The following is an 18,550-nucleotide window of genomic DNA, read 5'->3' as shown; positions in this document are numbered from 1 at the left end:
CCCCTCAGGAAGTTGGAGCATTTAGCAATTTTGAAAAACCTGTAACTGCCATTTCCTGAAACGTCTTAAATTATATCAAACAATGTAGCCAACACAGAAGACTTGTTTGAGCGTAAATAAAACTGAAGTGGTCTCAATTAAGCTTTCAACATTTTTCTAGGTTCAATTTAGGGGTAATGATTATTCTAATTAATAGTTGTCTTTATGTGGATTGTCTAGTGAAAATGTAAACTGTCTTAATTTTGTTTGAGGAGAAAATTTAGAATAATTAAATTACTGGATGCAATGTAGTAGTTCCAGCAGACTGTAGTAGTTCCAGCAGACTGTAGTAGTTCCAGCAGACTGTAGTAGTTCCAGCAGACTGTAGTAGTTCCAGCAGACTGTAGTAGTGTAGCTGACTGTAGTAGTGTAGCTGACTGTAGTAGTTCCAGCTGACTGTAGTAGTTCCAGCTGACTGTAGTAGTTCCAGCAGACTGTAGTAGTTCCAGCAGACTGTAGTAGTTCCAGCAGACTGTAGTAGTGTAGCAGACTGTAGTAGTTCCAGCAGACTGTAGTAGTTCCAGCAGACTGTAGTAGTTCCAGCTGACTGTAGTAGTGTAGCTGACTGTAGTAGTCTAGCTGACTGTAGTAGTGTAGCTGACTGTAGTAGTTCCAGCAGACTGTAGTAGTTCCAGCAGACTGTAGTAGTTCCAGCAGACTGTAGTAGTGTAGCAGACTGTAGTAGTTCCAGCTGACTGTAGTAGTTCCAGCTGACTGTAGTAGTCCAGCTGACTGTAGTAGTCCAGCTGACTGTAGTAGTTCCAGCTGATTGTAGTAGTTCCAGCTGATTGTAGTAGTTCCAGCTGATTGTAGTAGTCCCAGCTGATTGTAGTAGTTCCAGCTGACTGTAGTAGTTCCAGCTGATTGTAGTAGTTCCAGCTGATTGTAGTAGTTCCAGCTGACTGTAGTAGTTCCAGCTGACTGTAGTAGTTCCAGCTGACTGTAGTAGTCCCAGCCGACTGTAGTAGTTCCAGCAGACTGTAGTAGTTCCAGCAGACTGTAGTAGTTCCAGCTGACTGTAGTAGTTCCAGCTGACTGTAGTAGTTCCAGCTGACTGTAGTAGTCCCAGCCGACTGTAGTAGTTCCAGCAGACTGTAGTAGTTCCAGCTGACTGTAGTAGTTCCAGCTGACTGTAGTAGTTCCAGCTGACTGTAGTAGTCCCAGCCGACTGTAGTAGTTCCAGCTGACTGTAGTAGTCCCAGCCGACTGTAGTAGTCCAGCTGACTGAAAATGGCCATCTGGACCTTTTCCTCCACTTCCTTCTTGGCATCTCCTACAAGGCCTACTGACACCAACAGGAAGCAGATCACAGAGCAACAAGAAAACAGTCAAGTACATCAAGGAGAAGATCAGAAAGAAACTTCCTCTGGAGAGATGCATCAATCTGTTCCACTGTCTGAATGAACTGAATGACCATTCTCTAGTGGAGGAAATCCAAAGCTACCTGAGATCAGGAAGTCTCTCAAAATCTAAACTCTCATCTGGACAGTGGTCAGCTCTGGTCTTCATGTTGCTGACCTCAGAGAAGCTGGATGTGTTTGACCTGAAGAAATATATCAGATCAGATGCGGCTCTTCTCAAACTTCTCCCAGTTGTCAGATCCTCTAGAACAGCCCTGTAAGTGCTTAGTCAAATTACATTCCAGACAGCATGCTAATATAACATAATCAGTTTGCATTACTAGTTCGGCTGACATCTCAGTCCCAAAAGCCGGGATTTATTTGTTGGCACATGGGTAAGAAGCAGCTATGTTTCCACAGGCTGAACGAATGTAAACTCACCAAGAAAAGCTGAGGCACTGGCTTCTGTTCTCAAATCAAACTCATGCTGTCTGAGACTGCTGGACATGAGTGGCAATAAACTCCAGGATTCAGGAGTGAAGCTGCTCTCTGCTGGACTGGAGGATCCACACTGTAAACTGGAGACATTGAAGTGAGTGACTTTGACTGTCTCCACTGCAAAGGAAAGTGGATGTTGTAATTATAAAGATGTAACTTCTTCATGTTGTAAATGTAGTTATAGATTTGTGTGGATTACTTAGCTGCATCATCACTGTAAACTGGAGAAACTGAGATGTGTGACTGTCAGATGATATTATGAAGCTGTAAATTACAACTTAATGTTGTCTAAAGCTAGGTTTCCATACAATTGGCAACAGGTTTTCATGTGAATATAAAAAAATCCGTACACATGAAATATGCTAATTTCCCTATAAAATTGACTTGTTGCAGATAAGTCTGTGCTTGATGGTTTCCATCGCATTTTCAACTGTTGGCCTACTGATGGTTTTGTAACAAAAAATGTTGCTTATATAGCGAATGTGCCCTCTCTGGTATTGGCACTTGCGCTCTAGCCAACAGCTGGCAGATACAGTGCAGGTATATAGCCTATATGATGAAATTATTATGAACAAAAGAGAGACAGCAGCGAGCATCGATCATAATATCACCAGAATAGGACCCTTGATATTTGGAAAGGAGCATCAAGCTCATCTTTCACCACCCTGTGAAGTTCATCGTAACGAATCTCACCTGTAAGACTAATAAACTGCGTGCTTTCCTGAGTCGTAGTAGGAGGACCACACAACATGTGACTCCAAATATACCTCGATATGATGGTTATTATATCAACATTTGCTGATAAAAGCGTTTCCACCGCCATTTCTCTGATAATACATTTTACAGACACAAAAAGATCCCACCTTGTCTAGAGTATTTCATTTGGAAAGGTAACTGACAGATTTTCTATTTCCATTAGGCCTGTCATTACATTTTTTACCCGACATGTACTTTACGTGCGTAAAAGGTTTGGATGGAAACCTAGTTAATGTAGTTATAGATTTGTGTGGGTTACTAAGCCGCATTATCTCTCACCAGGTTGAATGATTGCAACCTAACTGAGAAATCCTGTGAGGTGTTGGCTTCAACTCTCAGCTCAAACACCTCAAGTTTGAGAGAGCTTGACCTGGGAGGAAATGAACTCCAGGATTCAGGAGTGAGATTCATCTGTGCTGGACTTGAGAATCCACAATGTAAATTGGAGACACTGAGGTAAGACTAACCCTCATGGAGTTTAACTTACATTTCACAGGTCCTGAAATTAATACATGGCAGTGCACTGGACAGCTGACAATGCTACTTTCAAAGGTAATTTATGATTGAGTGATGCACTACATTTAGAGTGAATGAGTTTTCCACAAACAATGGGAAAATTTCATCAGCATTGTCGGCTGTCCAGTGCACAGCTCTATAACTTGGGACTAAATTCCGGCTTTGCCTCGGTCATAATTGGGCCTTGGTCTCTGTCATAATTGAAGACAGCATCACAGAGGAAGGCTGAGGATCCACTCTATACACTGGAGACACTGAGGTGAGTTTTACTGATCAGTTTCATGAGCACACTGATAAAGTGTACAATAAGCCATTGTAGACATCCAGACACTTATCTTCATTTGTGCAAACCGGTTTTGCAACAAAAACTAGTTTCTAAGTTCAGGTCCGTTTTTGTTCCGTGTTCTTCTCTTTGATGTCTAGTGAATATGACCCCTATATGTCTATGCTGCTGTATGTGGACTTAGATCCACTTGCCTTCTTTATTTCCCAGGTTAAATTATTGAAAGCTCACTGAGATGCTATGAAGCACTGGCCTCCGCTCCAAGTCCTTGGTTTGATTGAACTGTAAATAGATGTAAATGTGATTTGATGTGTTTTCTGTTTCTGTTGCGTGTCAGTGGAGTGTGTGTTCTGTTAGCTTAGTAAAAAGTAGGGCTGGGCGATATGGCCAAAATATTATCATGGTATTAAAAATATAAATAATAATGACTGTATTTGACAGTATTTAATGTTTTTTTTAATAATAACAATTCTAAATTTGCTTTATGATTTGACAGTATTTTGTTTTTTAATAATAATTCTACATTTTCTTTATGAGTAGTGTGTGACAACACAAATATTCTAGGTGATTTCAATGGGTCTTTCTCCATTCTGATTTTGTTATACTGTTCAATTCAACTTCAATTTCTGCATTTGAGGTCATTTCCAGTTATTGTGACAGGGTAAGAACTAATGTGTTGATGGGTGTTTCCTAGGGGACCCTATAATCTTTGGCTACATTGAAAGTTCTCTTAGCTACTTCATGTAGCTAACGTTCATGCTTTGCGTTTACCGCTTTAATTTAGAAGACACTGTTGTACAAACAGCATGCTGATTTAGGTCTACACGATCACTGGTATTATTAGGCTGTATAGCTAATTACGTTTGCTCTTACTCAGTACATTTATTAGCTAGCTAGCGATTAGCATTAGCGGCTAACAAGATTTAGGAAAAACTTGTTTAGAAAAGACAAACTAGCTGTTTGCAGATGTAAGAAACACAAGCTAATTGTGTAATTATAGAATGCGAATAGATTAATATTAAGAAGCAAAGTGACAACTGCATCGTTGTCAGCAACAGTGTTTCATAATGTTACATTGACCATGTAGACTGAACGCAAGTGTCTCGTGGTTGAGGAACATCAAATGTGCTCCTTGAGTGACAGGGGGCGTGGCTAGGTCTGTGTGGAAAGCGACCTAGGGGAGAGTGGAGAGAGATGACTCCAGTAGCGAAGTAAACTATAAAAATGGACGTTACACACTGCGTCTCACATTTAACAAACCAAACATTCAAATACCGGTACAGAAGGTAAAGTAAAACCCAAACCCGTCCGTGCATCAATACCGGTATATCGCAAAAAACGGTATACAGCCCAGGCCTAGTAAAAAGCTCTCCTTTTAAAATGACATCATGCTATATCCATCATGTCTATACATATTGACTGTAGTTCAGTGTGTTCTGTTAGCTCAGTAAAAAGCAATTTTATAAAGACATCATGCTATATCCATCATGTCTATACATATTGACTGTAGTTCAGTGTGTTCTGTTAGCTCAGTAAAAAGCCATTTTATAATGACATCATGCTATATCCATCATGTCTATACATATTGACTGTAGTTCAGTGTGTTCTGTTAGCTCAGTAAAAAGCAATTTTATAAAGACATCATGCTATATCCATCATGTCTATACATATTGACTGTAGTTCAGTGTGTTCTGTTAGCTCAGTAAAAAGCCATTTTATAATGACATCATGCTATATCCATCATGTCTATACATATTGACTGTAGTTCAGTGTGTTCTGTTAGCTCAGTAAAAAGCCATTTTATAATGGCATCATGCTATATCCATCATGTCTATACATATTGACTGTAGTAAAGTGTGTTCTGTTAGCTCAGTAAAAAGCCATTTTATAATGACATCATGCTATATCCATCATGTCTATACATATTGACTGTAGTTCAGTGTCTCTACTAGTGTCACTATAGTAAACTTAATATCAACAACCTTATTGTATTACTAGTAACTCTACATCTTACCAGACTGATATCTTTATATTCCAGAGTATTAGAAGTCTCTGGACTGTCTTGAATATGTGTTGTACACTGCTTCGAGGATTTTATTTATTTATTTATTGTAGCACCTTGGGTTTTGAAAAGTGTGTTACAAATCAAATATATTTCTTATTATCGTAATGTAGAATTACTTACATTGTATGTACCTCTGTGTTAATCTCAGTATAATCTGTCAGTGTATGTAACCCTGTGTTAATCTATGATAAACTGTATTATATATGTTAATTGTTCCAAAAGCCAAGTGAAAATGAGACTTGATATATGAAGACTAGGATTGGGTATTTCAGCCCCGTTCTTATTCCTTAAGTGCATCCATCCCTCCTCCCTTCCTTGAATCACTGATTGGACAGGTGAACAAAAGGGCTCCTTGGCTTTCACTTCTATAGTCAGTTCAAATGAGTGATTAGGCTACTTAAATGAAGGGAGAATGGATGATGGCACTTTTACAATCATTTGAATGGTGTGTGTGTGTACACCTGTGTGCATTTCCATTGCATAGTTCAGTAATTGGGAAATGTTTTGTGATGTGAAATGGGGAAGTAGCCTAGATATGACTGCCTGAACAGATGTTCAGTTTCAGTTGCAAATTGATTATTTTGAAAGCAAGTTTGAGGTGGTTATGCCCTCTGAAAGCAGTTTTAAATCCTGATGGCTGGTAGTGACTTGAATCTTTGTGCTGACAGATGTTTGGAATAAATAAATACGTCATGGGTGTTGTCCTATAGCAGAAGGGCAACGTGAACAGTTTGGGAAGCACTTTTAATACTGTTGCAGCCCCAATAATAACAGAAAGCATCAAGTGGTATTACTCTAAAGAAAACTTACGAGTCATCAGATCTGCTGGCTATCAAGGAAATATGACATCATCTGATGTCTCCTTTCTGCTTGTTTACTCCTTTTCGAGATGACAGTTTCCTTGGAGAGGTTCATGGAACCAGCGATCTTTCCAATGAGCACTACATGTTTTTCATTTGAAAAATAAGACAAATAACAATATATCATTAACATTCAGTCATCATCAATCTATTCTAGCCAATACATTTAAGTAATATTAAAACACTTTCAATAACCCACACATACTACACACAACCTGCACTTATTGAAATGCATGCATGAAACCCACACACAAACACACACAAAAAGTACACACACACACTTTTGTTGGTATTGTAAATGGGTCATGTTTGACATAACTTTATAGATGGCCATTTCATGCATTTATGGAACCTGTCTTTAGGACAAAAATAAGCACCCACCACACACACACACAGGTCCCATGTGCACTTTGCACTTAAGGAATAAGAACATTTTCAGTAAGTTACTGCAAGTTACTGCAAATGTTTTATGGGCTACACATTCCCCATTTCTCTCTCTCGTGCCCACGCACACACACTCACTCAATCAATTATGGAACGCCGTTTGGGTCTTTGCGTGTCAAAAAAGATATACGTCAAATAACACTATTTGACATGTCAAATAAGCTTGTTGACCAATCAGGACCTGAATATGACTGCACGTCACATACTAATTTAACGCGTTCATACATTTTTTAACATAGTTATTACACATTGATTACACTAACACTCGTATTTCATGTCACAACGATTCGTTGGACTTTGCGGTTTTATTGTGGGACTGAAACAACTGTGAATTGAGCCACATTTATTGTCAACCTATGTGTATTGAACACTATTCCAGAGGAAAAACAATACTGCGTGGATGTTTTGGCGTCTGATAACTCTGAGGAGGACGGTGGGAAAAAATATATTGGGTCTTGAGTAGACTGACCCTAATTCATTGATCCCCAATCTTGGTAAAGCTGTACAGTGCAATATGAATGTCAATACACACAACAGGCTGACTGGGGAGGTGACTTCACAGTCACAGTCCCGCGATAAGAGCTACAGTGCTAATATTTGCATAAACTCTTCACAGATGTGTTCTGTGGGTGTCACAGAGGAGACTGACACCCCATTTAATTGCTTCACATTCCAACCTTGTTTAACATTATCTAGTCTAAATATGGCATGATACCACCAATTGTAACCTTCTGCATCACTTTCAAATAGGTACTTTTATTTTGAAGGTAACCCACAAATTCCACTATTGTGCATAATCCTTATTGTGGCTAGCTTCACAACACGACCCGGTCGGTCGATCCTCACTCGCCAGATGAAGGTAGCTGGCTGCTTATAACTTTAGCTTTGGGCAACAGGGTTAAGTAGCTGGCTAGTGTGAGGATATACACTGCTCAAAAAAATAAAGGGAACACTTAAACAACTCAATGTAACTCCAAGTCAATCACACTTCTGTGAAATCAAACTGTCCACTTAGGAAGCAACACTGATTGACAATAAATTTCACATGCTGTTGTGCAAATGGAATAGACAACAGGTGGAAATTATAGGCAATTAGCAAGACACCCCCAATAAAGGAGTGGTTCTGCAGGTGGGAACCACAGACCACTTCTCAGTTCCTATGCTTCCTGGCTGATGTTTTGGTCACTTTTGAATGCTGGCGGTGCTTTCACTCTAGTGGTAGCATGAGACGGAGTCTACAACCCACACAAGTGGCTCAGGTAGTGCAGCTCATCCAGGATGGCACATCAATGCGAGCTGTGGCAAGAAGGTTTGCTGTGTCTGTCAGCGTAGTGTCCAGAGCATGGAGGCGCTACCAGGAGACAGGCCAGTACATCAGGAGACGTGGAGGAGGCCATAGGAGGGCAACAACCCAGCAGCAGGACCGCTACCTCTGCCTTTGTGCAAGGAGGAGCAGGAGGAGCACTGCCAGAGCCCTGCAAAATGACCTCCAGCAGGCCACAAATGTGCATGTGTCTGCTCAAACGGTCAGAAACAGACTCCATGAGGGTGGTATGAGGGCCCGACGTCCACAGGTGGGGGTTGTGCTTACAGCCCAACACCGTGCAGGACGTTTGGCATTTGCCAGAGAACACCAAGATTGGCAAATTCGCCACTGGCGCCCTGTGCTCTTCACAGATGAAAGCAGGTTCACACTGAGCACGTGACAGACGTGACAGAGTCTGGAGACGCCGTGGAGAACGTTCTGCTGCCTGCAACATCCTCCAGCATGACCGGTTTGGCGGTGGGTCAGTCATGGTGTGGGGTGGCATTTCTTTGGGGGGCTGCACAGCCCTCCATGTGCTCGCCAGAGGTAGCCTGACTGCCATTAGGTACCGAGATGAGATCCTCAGACCCCTTGTGAGACCATATGCTGGTGCGGTTGGCCCTGGGTTCCTCCTAATGCAAGACAATGCTAGACCTCATGTGGCTGGAGTGTGTCAGCAGTTCCTGCAAGAGGAAGGCATTGATGCTATGGACTGGCCCGCAAGTTCCCCAGACCTGAATCCAATTGAGCACATCTGGGACATCATGTCTCGCTCCATCCACCAACGCCACGTTGCACCACAGACTGTCCAGGAGTTGGCGGATGCTTTAGTCCAGGTCTGGGAGGAGATCCCTCAGGAGACCATCCGCCACCTCATCAGGAGCATGCCCAGCCGTTGTAGGGAGGTCATACAGGCACGTGGAGGCCACACACACTACTGAGCCTCATTTTGACTTGTTTTAAGGACATTACATCAAAGTTGGATCAGCCTGTAGTGTGGTTTTCCACTTTAATTTTGAGTGTGATTCCAAATCCAGACCTCCATGGGTTGATAAATTGGATTTCCATTGATTATTTTTGTGTGATTTTGTTGTCAGCACATTCAACTATGTAAAGAAAAAAGTATTTAATAAGATTATTTATTTCATTCAGATCTAGGATGTGTTGTTTAAGTGTTCCCTTTATTTTTTTGAGCAGTATATTTTATTAAACTAGATGTGGTGCATAGCTTATGAATACATTAATGTTAAACATAACAGGTTTGTATTGTATTAACATAGATTGAGCAACATATAATAGACGTGACTAACTGGAGGGTTGCTGTGCAGCAGGGGTGTAGGCTGAGTTAGACTCGTGACAGACACACACACACACACACACACTGCCTGGTTGTGAAGCCGCTCAAGGACATGTGTTCGTGAGGAACTGGTAGAGTGGAAAATAACTGTAGCATAAAAACAGGCATTGTCCTTGGGGTGGCTGACTCAGACAAATACACCTGGCAACAGTGATGCGCCAAGAGGCTGGGACCAGCCTGTGCGCCTGCGATAGGCTGAGCAAGTCTAAACCACGCTCAATCTCTACTCTGACAGGCCCGCTCTGAGCAGGAACTATCTCTGTCAGAGTATTAAAGAAGAACTTTGTGTTTGAACAGTTCAGTTCTCTGTTTGCCCTGTGAGGTGTTACAGTGAGCCCGAAGATTGCATTTACCATTTATTCGCTTGACTAATTAAATTGAATAAAAAGTAGAGAATATATTCAGTGACTTAGTGTTAAATTCTGTTCTGATACCAGATTTGATTGACGCAACCCAACAGTACCAAGCTAAAGCTAGCTAGCTACCCAGAAGTTGAAGTTGCGGTCGAACAAATAATGCTTTATTACCAAGGCGGTATTGTAAACACATCGTTCGTGGCAGGTGTTTGCTTGTTTGCAGACTTTTTGTACAGCTTTGACCGTGCTCTGGTAGTAGTGGTGGCGCTTGGCTTGCACGTGCAAATTCATCACACACAACATTCTATAATAGAACAGTATTATTTGACGTGTCCATTTATAACCTTATTTAACGCGTAAAATCGTGTTATTTGGCGTGTATCTTAGACACGCAAATACCCAAACGGCGTTCCATAATCAATCAATCACACACACACACACACACACACACACACACGGGTCCCATAAGTTACTAGCCACATACAGTAGTTAGCTACGTTGCATGGGCTACACATCCCCCACTTCTCTCCCTCTAATGCCACCCACTCACTCTCACACACTTGGCTATAATAAACTAGCCAGCTAGTCAGTACACTTGTGCCTCATCACACAGACACTGACAGATAACGTTAGACTGAAACACACACACAGCCAACAAAAATGGACTAATAGTTGAATGACAAGCACTTACAGTACCATTGGTGAGTTAATTCATCTGGTCACGTCTCTTATCTCCTCGGGGGTAAAAAGTAAATAGCAGGGCTACCCTTCGTTGGATTTGCAAGTGCACCTGAACACGCGAGCATTTTCAATTTGTTGCGCAGCATCACTGACATATTTCACCTCGACTGACTGAAGCACCGTAATTGACGGATCCACCACGGGTGGTCTTCATCGGTTGCCTCCCAAGGCGGGGCTCGGCCTCGACTTTGGTGAGCTCGTCTGAGTCGCTGATGATGGCGGCGCTCCAGCTCAGGTAAAAAAGTAGTAGCCAATAAATTGACGCCACTAATCGTCTGAACCAGCTCAACATCATTACTATTTAAAAATCTAGCGATTTCACTCTCCCTGGAATCCATCGATACAGTAGAAAGCTAAGCTAACTATCTAGAAGCTAATGTGTAGTCAGTAGTAACAGTGACTATGTATGATGGGTTTTGAAAAGCGAGTGTGAGGTACACTTTTTTTTCTGCGGATGATAGTAACTTTGACAAATTTGGGCAAACAGGAAAATCATCCGATTGAATAGCCTATTGTAGCTTGATTCAAATATATATAGGTAGCTAGCTAGTTTGAAATCCATTCATTATTTCGGAATAGGGGAGGGTTGCAAAAAATCTAAATGTTGAAAAACACAACGTATGATGATCCATTTCAACTTCCAACTGATTATGAAAGAGCGCGTCACATACAGGGGAGGCATATGCAAGCAGATATGGAAATGTGGATAGGATGGAAGAAATTATATATTAAAACCTGCAAAAGAGCAAATGTAAACTAGGGAAACAATGCACTACCCTCCCCTGTACCCAATGAAAAACCACACAACCCTCTCCAAAGCAATTTTGGGGGGGATAACCCTCCCCTTTTTCGATCTGTCCCCTTTTAGCCTGAGGCTAAACAGAATTTGCAACAAGCAGACGGAAGAGCAATATCCGTAGTAGTATGGAAGAAGCCTGATTTGGAATGTGAAGCTGGTTATCTTTAGAAAACACTGAGTAGATCTAGCTTGCTTCGTTGGATACCCCTCAGGTGAAACGCCATCTCCTTATATAACAGGTTCTGAATGTAGTTGGCTGTGTATGGAAAATGTATGCTATTTGCAGTAGACAAAATACATGTAGGCAAGGAAGTGCACACAACAAAGAAATCGCCACGTACTTGTACGACAGGCGCTGGATGTAGTTGTCTGTGTCTGGAAAATGAATGCTATTTTCAGGAGACAAAAGACAGGTAGGCAACTTCTCCGGATTGCTTAAAAGAACATGCACCAGTAACAAAATAGGCTAGCCTACTGTTTATCCATGTGTTTACAGATATACCTTGTAATATTCATATGTGAATACATACTGAATTATAATTGGATGCATTTTACCGCCGTATCATACTGTGCGGTGATTGGTTAAGACCACCCAGACGGTTAGGTCATGGGCAGTTGATCGTGGTTGGAGATAGGCTAACATGTAGTTGTAGCTAGTTAATAAAGAGTTATGTTAAGAAACATCCTGTAGTTCTGCGTTTTATTATTTTGTACAAAGTGTACAAAACAAAACATACCTAACCTGAAGTTAAAACGCCATAAAGTACAGCTGCTAGGGCTGTGGCGATACCAGTATCGCAAATGGAAACGCAAAGCAGACCAACAACTTTGGTCCTTTAAAAACCTACTGTATGTGAAATAGTGTGTGCTATAGCTGGGAAAATAAATAAGTGTGACTCTGGATGACAACATCATGTTTGTTTCCAACACCAAAGTTCAAATTTTGCAACATAATACCAAGCTATGCCCTAGACAACATTTTTCCGCGAACCATTAACAAAACTGCAAATGTGACCCACCACCTGGATTCGATCCAATATAGCAACATTTGAAACTGCTTTTTACATTGGATTAAAGTAGAGACTCTAGAAAATGCTATGTCATACACTGCATTTGAGGAACAATGGGAAAGTAATTCTGCTTTGAAAGTTGATAAACTTGTAACCCCACTTTTGACAAAATGGCCCTTGAATGAAGTGGCGATTTTAGCATGTAAATCTTGGGGGGAGTGGAATGCATGCCAGCAAAGCCACTACACAACAACACGAAACAATATTGCACTATAACAAACGGTCCCCAGAAACTGTTAAGGCCTACATAAAGCTGTCCCAACAGCAGTCCCAACACCTTACCACTGCTACACCTGGCTATCAGCAGAGTCTCAACACCTTACCACTGTTACACCTGGCTATCAGCAGAGTCTCAACACCTTACCACTGCTACACCTGGCTATCAGCAGAGCCTTTAAAAAAACATAGCTGATATGGCTGACTTGCTTAAACACATGTGGTTTCTAGTGACAATTGAGATGTACAAACAATGGCATAAGGGGAAGACAAGCGGATGAGAGGCAATCCGTAATTTCGATTGACATTAATGAGCGAGTCAGGACGGACTAGTCAATATAACTATTTGTACAGCACTTTTGAAATGTACAGCGACAGAATTCAGAACATGGGCCGTTCTTAGTGTTCTCCCTGTACACCAAGTCAGAACCGTAGGATAAATAAAGGGGGCATATAAGCAGACAATGAAAGCTCTTACAATATTCAATGATTACATTTCTCAAAAACAGGTTATAGGCTACATGTGCACCACTGAGTCAGAACAGTAGGTGAAGTTAAGAGGTGAAAAAGACCAAATTATTACATGGGCTACTAACAGTTTACTACACAACATACACTTAGTATTCTTTCTTAGTTACAGTTTCCATATCTCCCTGGCATATTACATCATTTATGCAGCTGCAGATAAGACATTTTTGGACTCACCTTGTTGTGATGTGCTCACTTGAACAGGAAGGTGGCGTGGCGGTTCTTCGTGGGCAAATTTTGTCATCAAACAAAGACAAAGAGGCCAGATTTACAATTCGAGTTGGTTGACCGTTCAAAACGTATTTTACCAGTCTGAGCTCGTTTATTCCCGACTTCCCAGTTGCAATGCTCGCGGTTTCCTTCCAAACCACTTATTGTTGAATTTGCGATTTCCAACTTGTTGTGTAATGTTTATGTTCAATGGCCGATGAGCACCGATACATTTTATCTATAATTTATCTTCATTATTTCTCTTCATATGACAAGGATTAAAAAGGATTTGCCAGTAGATTGTCGATTTGATTCATGATGATGACTGCTAGCTAAGATTTTGAAAGTAAGATGTTGACATGTTCAGTCCAATCAAAGCCAATGTACATAAAACGTGATTTGACATCATTTTATCAGTGGCCAATGACCTTGGAAGGGCACTTATGTAACTCTATGGCAGGGCCCAAAGGGCTTAAATGTTTGATGTCTACTCTTACTAAGGACTTAGACTTGGTGGTGACGTAGTGTCCCCATGAGTGACAGAACACTGAGCCAATCATGGCACAATGCTCCTATTTTCTGCTATCTTGCCACACCATCACAGAAAGCACTGAGCTAGGCTGAAACGCCTGCATTTTGGAGCTGCCTTACTCAAGAAAACAAAAAAGAGACCATGTTTGTATGCAGCTTTATTAACTCAATGATATATATTTTTTGTTGCATTGTTTGCAAACTGATATGTGACGTGTATTAATGCCAAAATAAAATGCCAAACAGGCAAGTCCCCCAAATAATTATATATATTTAGTTTAATTTTAAATGTTAAATGTTTTGCTACAAATGTGGAGCTCCAAACATGTGGGGCTCTGCCACCTGCCCTGAATGATGGATCGCCACTGCTTGAATGTTTTGTCACATCTACTGGAGAGCTATTCTTTGGCTGCATTCCAAACACGTAAAATACACACTACCTCCCCTCAGCCCTCAAATTAAGGGGACACTTCTGATTATGTATCATGATGTATGATCCAGTGGCGGTTCTAGACCATTTCAACTGGTGGGGCCAAGCTGGGGCCAGTTGTACTGTTAGAGGGGCCAGTTTCATTAGACATTATTGTTGTCATATCGTTTTCTTCACTGCATTGCTGGCATTAGCAGGCAAAATACCATATTCAGAATCATTAGTGTTCCTCGTTGCCACTCTCTAATAACGGATGTAAAAAAAAAAAAGAACGATAGCAAAAATGTGTTATGTAAAAATGATTTCATACTCCACATTTAGGGGGGCCACAAGGGGGTCCAAAATTGTTGTCACCGGGGCACTGCCCCCCTCCCCCCTCCCAGAACTGTCCCTGGTTGATCAGTTGGCACTTGCAGGGAAATGTGTCACTTATGCACTACAGTCATTTCATATCATGGCTAGAAGACAATGCATCCGCAGACGTCGAATGCTAGCCATCCGACGATATCAGGTCAATCGAAAATTACAATGTATAAGTGTGATGTCAGGGAAAGTTGTATGCGCTAGCTAACGTTTCCAAAAGCTACCCAAACAAAAACATCATTCATTTTACGATACATGTTTGTGCCGTCATGTGCATTATTAGCACAATTGAATTTATTTACATTTGTTTTTACTTACATTTGTATGTTCACTTCTCCATATTGATGTTGGTTATATGTTTTGGCTGACTTTTCTTAGGGGATGTACAATCATCGCCAATAGAATTATGGGACGTTTCAGGTAGAGGTCGACCGATTATGATTTTTCAATGCCGATACCGATTATTGGAGGACCCAAAAAAAAGTATATATAAAGAATATTTATATATTTATTTATTTTTTAAACTAAAAAATAATTTAAAAGTATTTATTTATTTGTAATAATGACAATTTTAACAATACTGAATGAACACTTTTATTTTAACTTAAAATAATACATCAATCAAATCAATTTAGCCTCAAATAAATAATGAAACATGTTCAATTTGGTTGAAATAATGCAAAAACAAAGTGTTGGAAAAGAAAGTAAAAGTGCAATATGTGCCATGTAAAAAAGCTAACGTTTAAGTTCCTTGCTCAGAACATATGAAAGCTGGTGGTTCCTTTTAACATGAATCTTCAATATTCCCAGGTAAGAAGTTTTAGGTTGAGGTTATTATAGGAATTATAGGACTATTTCTCTCTATACCATTTGTATTTCATATACCTTTGACTATTGGATGTTCTTATAGGCACTATAGTATTGCCAGTGTAACAGTATAGCTTCCGTCCCTCTCCTCGCCCCTACCTGGGCTCGAACCAGGAACACATCGAAAACAGCCAGCCTCGAAGCATCGTTACCCATCGCTCCACAAAAGCCGCGGCCCTTGCAGAGCAAGGGGAACTACTCCAAGTCTCAGAACGAGTGACGTTTGAAACGCTATTAGCGCGCACCCCGCTAACTAGCTAGCCATTTCACATCGGTTACACCAGCCTAATCTCGGGAGTTGATAGGCTTGAAGTCATAAACAGCTGCTTGCAAACGCACAAAAGTGCTGTTTGAATGAATACTTACAAGCCTGCTGCTGCCTACCACCGCTCAGTCAGACTGCTCTATCAAATATCAAATCATAGACTTAATTCTAACCTAATAACACACAGAAATACGAGCCTTAGGTCGTTAATATGGTCAAATCCGGAAACTATCATATCGAAAATAAAACGTTTATTCTTTCAGTGAAATACGGAACCGTTCCGTATTTTACCTAACGGGTGGCATCCATAAATCTAAATATTCCTGTTACATTGCACAACCTTCAATGTTATGTCATAATTAGGTAAAATTCTGGCAAATTAGTTCGCAACGAGCCAAGTGGCCGAAACTGTTGCATATACCCTGACTTTGCGTACAATGAACGCAAGAGAAGTGACACAATTTCCCTAGTTTAATATTGCCTGCTAACATTAATTTCTTTTAACTAAATATGCAGGTTTAAAAAAATATACTTCTGTGTATTGATTTTAAGAAAGGCACTTTTTTCGCAAATGCGCTTGTTAACCTCTTGCATCTAGACGTTCCGCTAGCCAACAGCCAATGGCGTCGCATGGCGCGAAATACAAAAACCTCAAAAAATCTATAATTTTAATTTCTGAAACATATGACTATTTTACACCATTTGAAAGACAAGACTCTCGTTAATCTAATCACATTGTCCGATTTCAAAAAGCCTTTACAGCGAAAGCAAAACATTAGATTATGTCAGGAGAGTACCCAGCCAGAAATAATCACACAGCCATTTTCAAAGCAAGCATTTATGTCACAAAAACCCAAACCACAGCGAAATGCAGCACTAACCTTTGATGATCTTCATCAGATGACACTCCTAGGACATTATGTTATACAATACATGCATGTTTTGTTCAATCAAGTTCATATTTATATCAAAAACCAGCTTTTTACATTAGCATGTTATGTTCAGAACTAGCATACCCACCGAAAACGTCCGGTGAATTTACTAAATTACTCAGCATAAACATTCACAAAATACGTAACAATTATTTTAAGAATTATAGATACAGAACTCCTTTATGCAATCGCGGTGTCAGATTTTAAAATAGCTTTTCGGCAAAAGCACATTTTGCAATATTCTGAGTACGTAGCTCGGCCATCAAGGCCGAGCTACGTCGAGGCTAAGTAAACTCAGAATTACTATTAGAAAAATTGGACTACCTTTGCTGTTCTTCGTCAGAATGCACTCCCAGGACTTCTACTTCAACAACAAATGTTGTTTTGGTTCCAAATAATCCATAGATATGTCCAAATAGCTCCGTTTTGTTCGTGCGTTCAGGTCACTATCCAAAGGGCGATGCGCGGGCGCATTTCGTGACAAAAAATTTCAAAATGTTCCTTTAACGTACTTAGAAGCATGTCAAACGCTGTTTAAAATACATTTTTATGAGATTTTTCTCGTAAAATAGCGATAATATTACAACCGGACAACATTGTATTCATTCAAATAGGGAAATAAAAACATGGTGATCTCTCGTGACTGCGCATTTCCAGGCTCTGAGTCCTTAGACAGACCACTCACAAACAGAGTTCCTGTACCTTGCCCAGAGACAGCAGACGCCCCAATCCACTTTCTGGCGCCTTCAGAGAGCCAATGGAAGCCTTAGAAAGTGTCACGTAACAGCACAGATACTGTAATTTCGATAGAGATGCTACAGAAGGAACACAAATTGTCAGACAGGCCACTTCCTGCTTGTAATCTTCTCAGGTTTTTGGCTGCCATATGAGTTCTGTTATACTCACAGACACCATTCAAACAGTTTTAGAAACTTTAGAGTGTTTTCTATCCAAATCTACTAATAATATGTATATTCTCGTTTCTGGGCAGGAGTAGTAACCAGTTTAAATCGGGTACGTTTTTTATCCGGCTGTGAAAATACTGCCCCCTATCCTAGACAGGTTAAATCACCCGTTTGGCGAAGTAGGCTATGATTCAATGATAAATTAACAGGCACCACATCGATTACCGTAATTTCCGGACTATTGAGCGCACCTGAATATAAGCCGCACCCACTGAATTAAAAAATATATATATTATTTTGAACATAAATAAGCCGCCCATGTCTATAAGCCGCAGGTGCCTACCGGTACATTGAAACAAGGCTTTAACGAAACACGGCTTGAAAGCTGCATCATATGCATTTCTCCGTGTCTTTGCCATGATGAGGGTGACAAAATGACTACCGTAATCAGAATGATGGGAAGTTTGAGCGCGCTCGATTTAATCTAAATAGTAAACCAAAAAGTTAACCTTAACCCGTTTGGCAAAACCTTAACCCGTAAACCAAAAAGTTAACCTTAACCCGTTTGGCAATTTCATTGGTCTAATGAAAGCTTCATGCCGCCAAAAAACTGAGCACGTCACAGAATGTGTTTTTTTTTTTTTGAAAAAAAATTGAAAGCGGGAAAAATCCATATATTAGCCGCGTCATTGTTTAAGCCGCGAGGTTCAAAGCGTGGGAAAAAAGTTGTGGCTTATAGTCCGGAAATTACGGTATATGCAACGCAGGACAAGCTAGATAAACTAGTAATATCATCAACCATGTGTAGTGATTATGTTATGATTGTTTTTTACAAGATAAGTTTAATGCAAGCTAGCACCTTACCTTGGCTCC

General features: G+C 40.6%; 1 protein-coding gene and 1 long non-coding RNA gene across 5 annotated transcripts in view; one reads left to right on the top strand and one right to left on the bottom strand.

Moving 5' to 3' along the window:
* Positions 1-1,330: 1,330 nt before the first annotated feature.
* Positions 1,331-10,691, bottom strand: LOC145879738 (uncharacterized). The gene is made up of 4 exons (XR_014392503.1): positions 10,512-10,691; positions 6,308-6,438; positions 1,821-1,957; positions 1,331-1,582 (listed from the first exon to the last, which is right to left on the bottom strand). It is a non-coding gene; the product is annotated as an uncharacterized LOC145879738 (long non-coding RNA).
* The window catches only part of LOC106606345 (NLR family CARD domain-containing protein 3), a 23,420-nt gene continuing 15,238 nt past the window's right edge, over positions 10,369-18,550 (top strand). The window contains exon 1 of one of the 4 annotated variants that reach the window (XM_045719773.2): positions 10,369-10,521. The gene's annotated coding sequence lies outside the window, so the exon portion shown is untranslated. The other 3 variants (XM_045719772.2, XM_045719771.2, XM_045719770.2) reach the window with 3 other exon arrangements.

This window comes from Salmo salar, chromosome 06 (assembly GCF_965601325.2).
Source record: "Salmo salar chromosome 06, fSalSal1, whole genome shotgun sequence".
NCBI lineage: Eukaryota > Metazoa > Chordata > Actinopteri > Salmoniformes > Salmonidae > Salmo > Salmo salar.
This window is presented reverse-complemented; position numbering and strand designations above follow the sequence as displayed.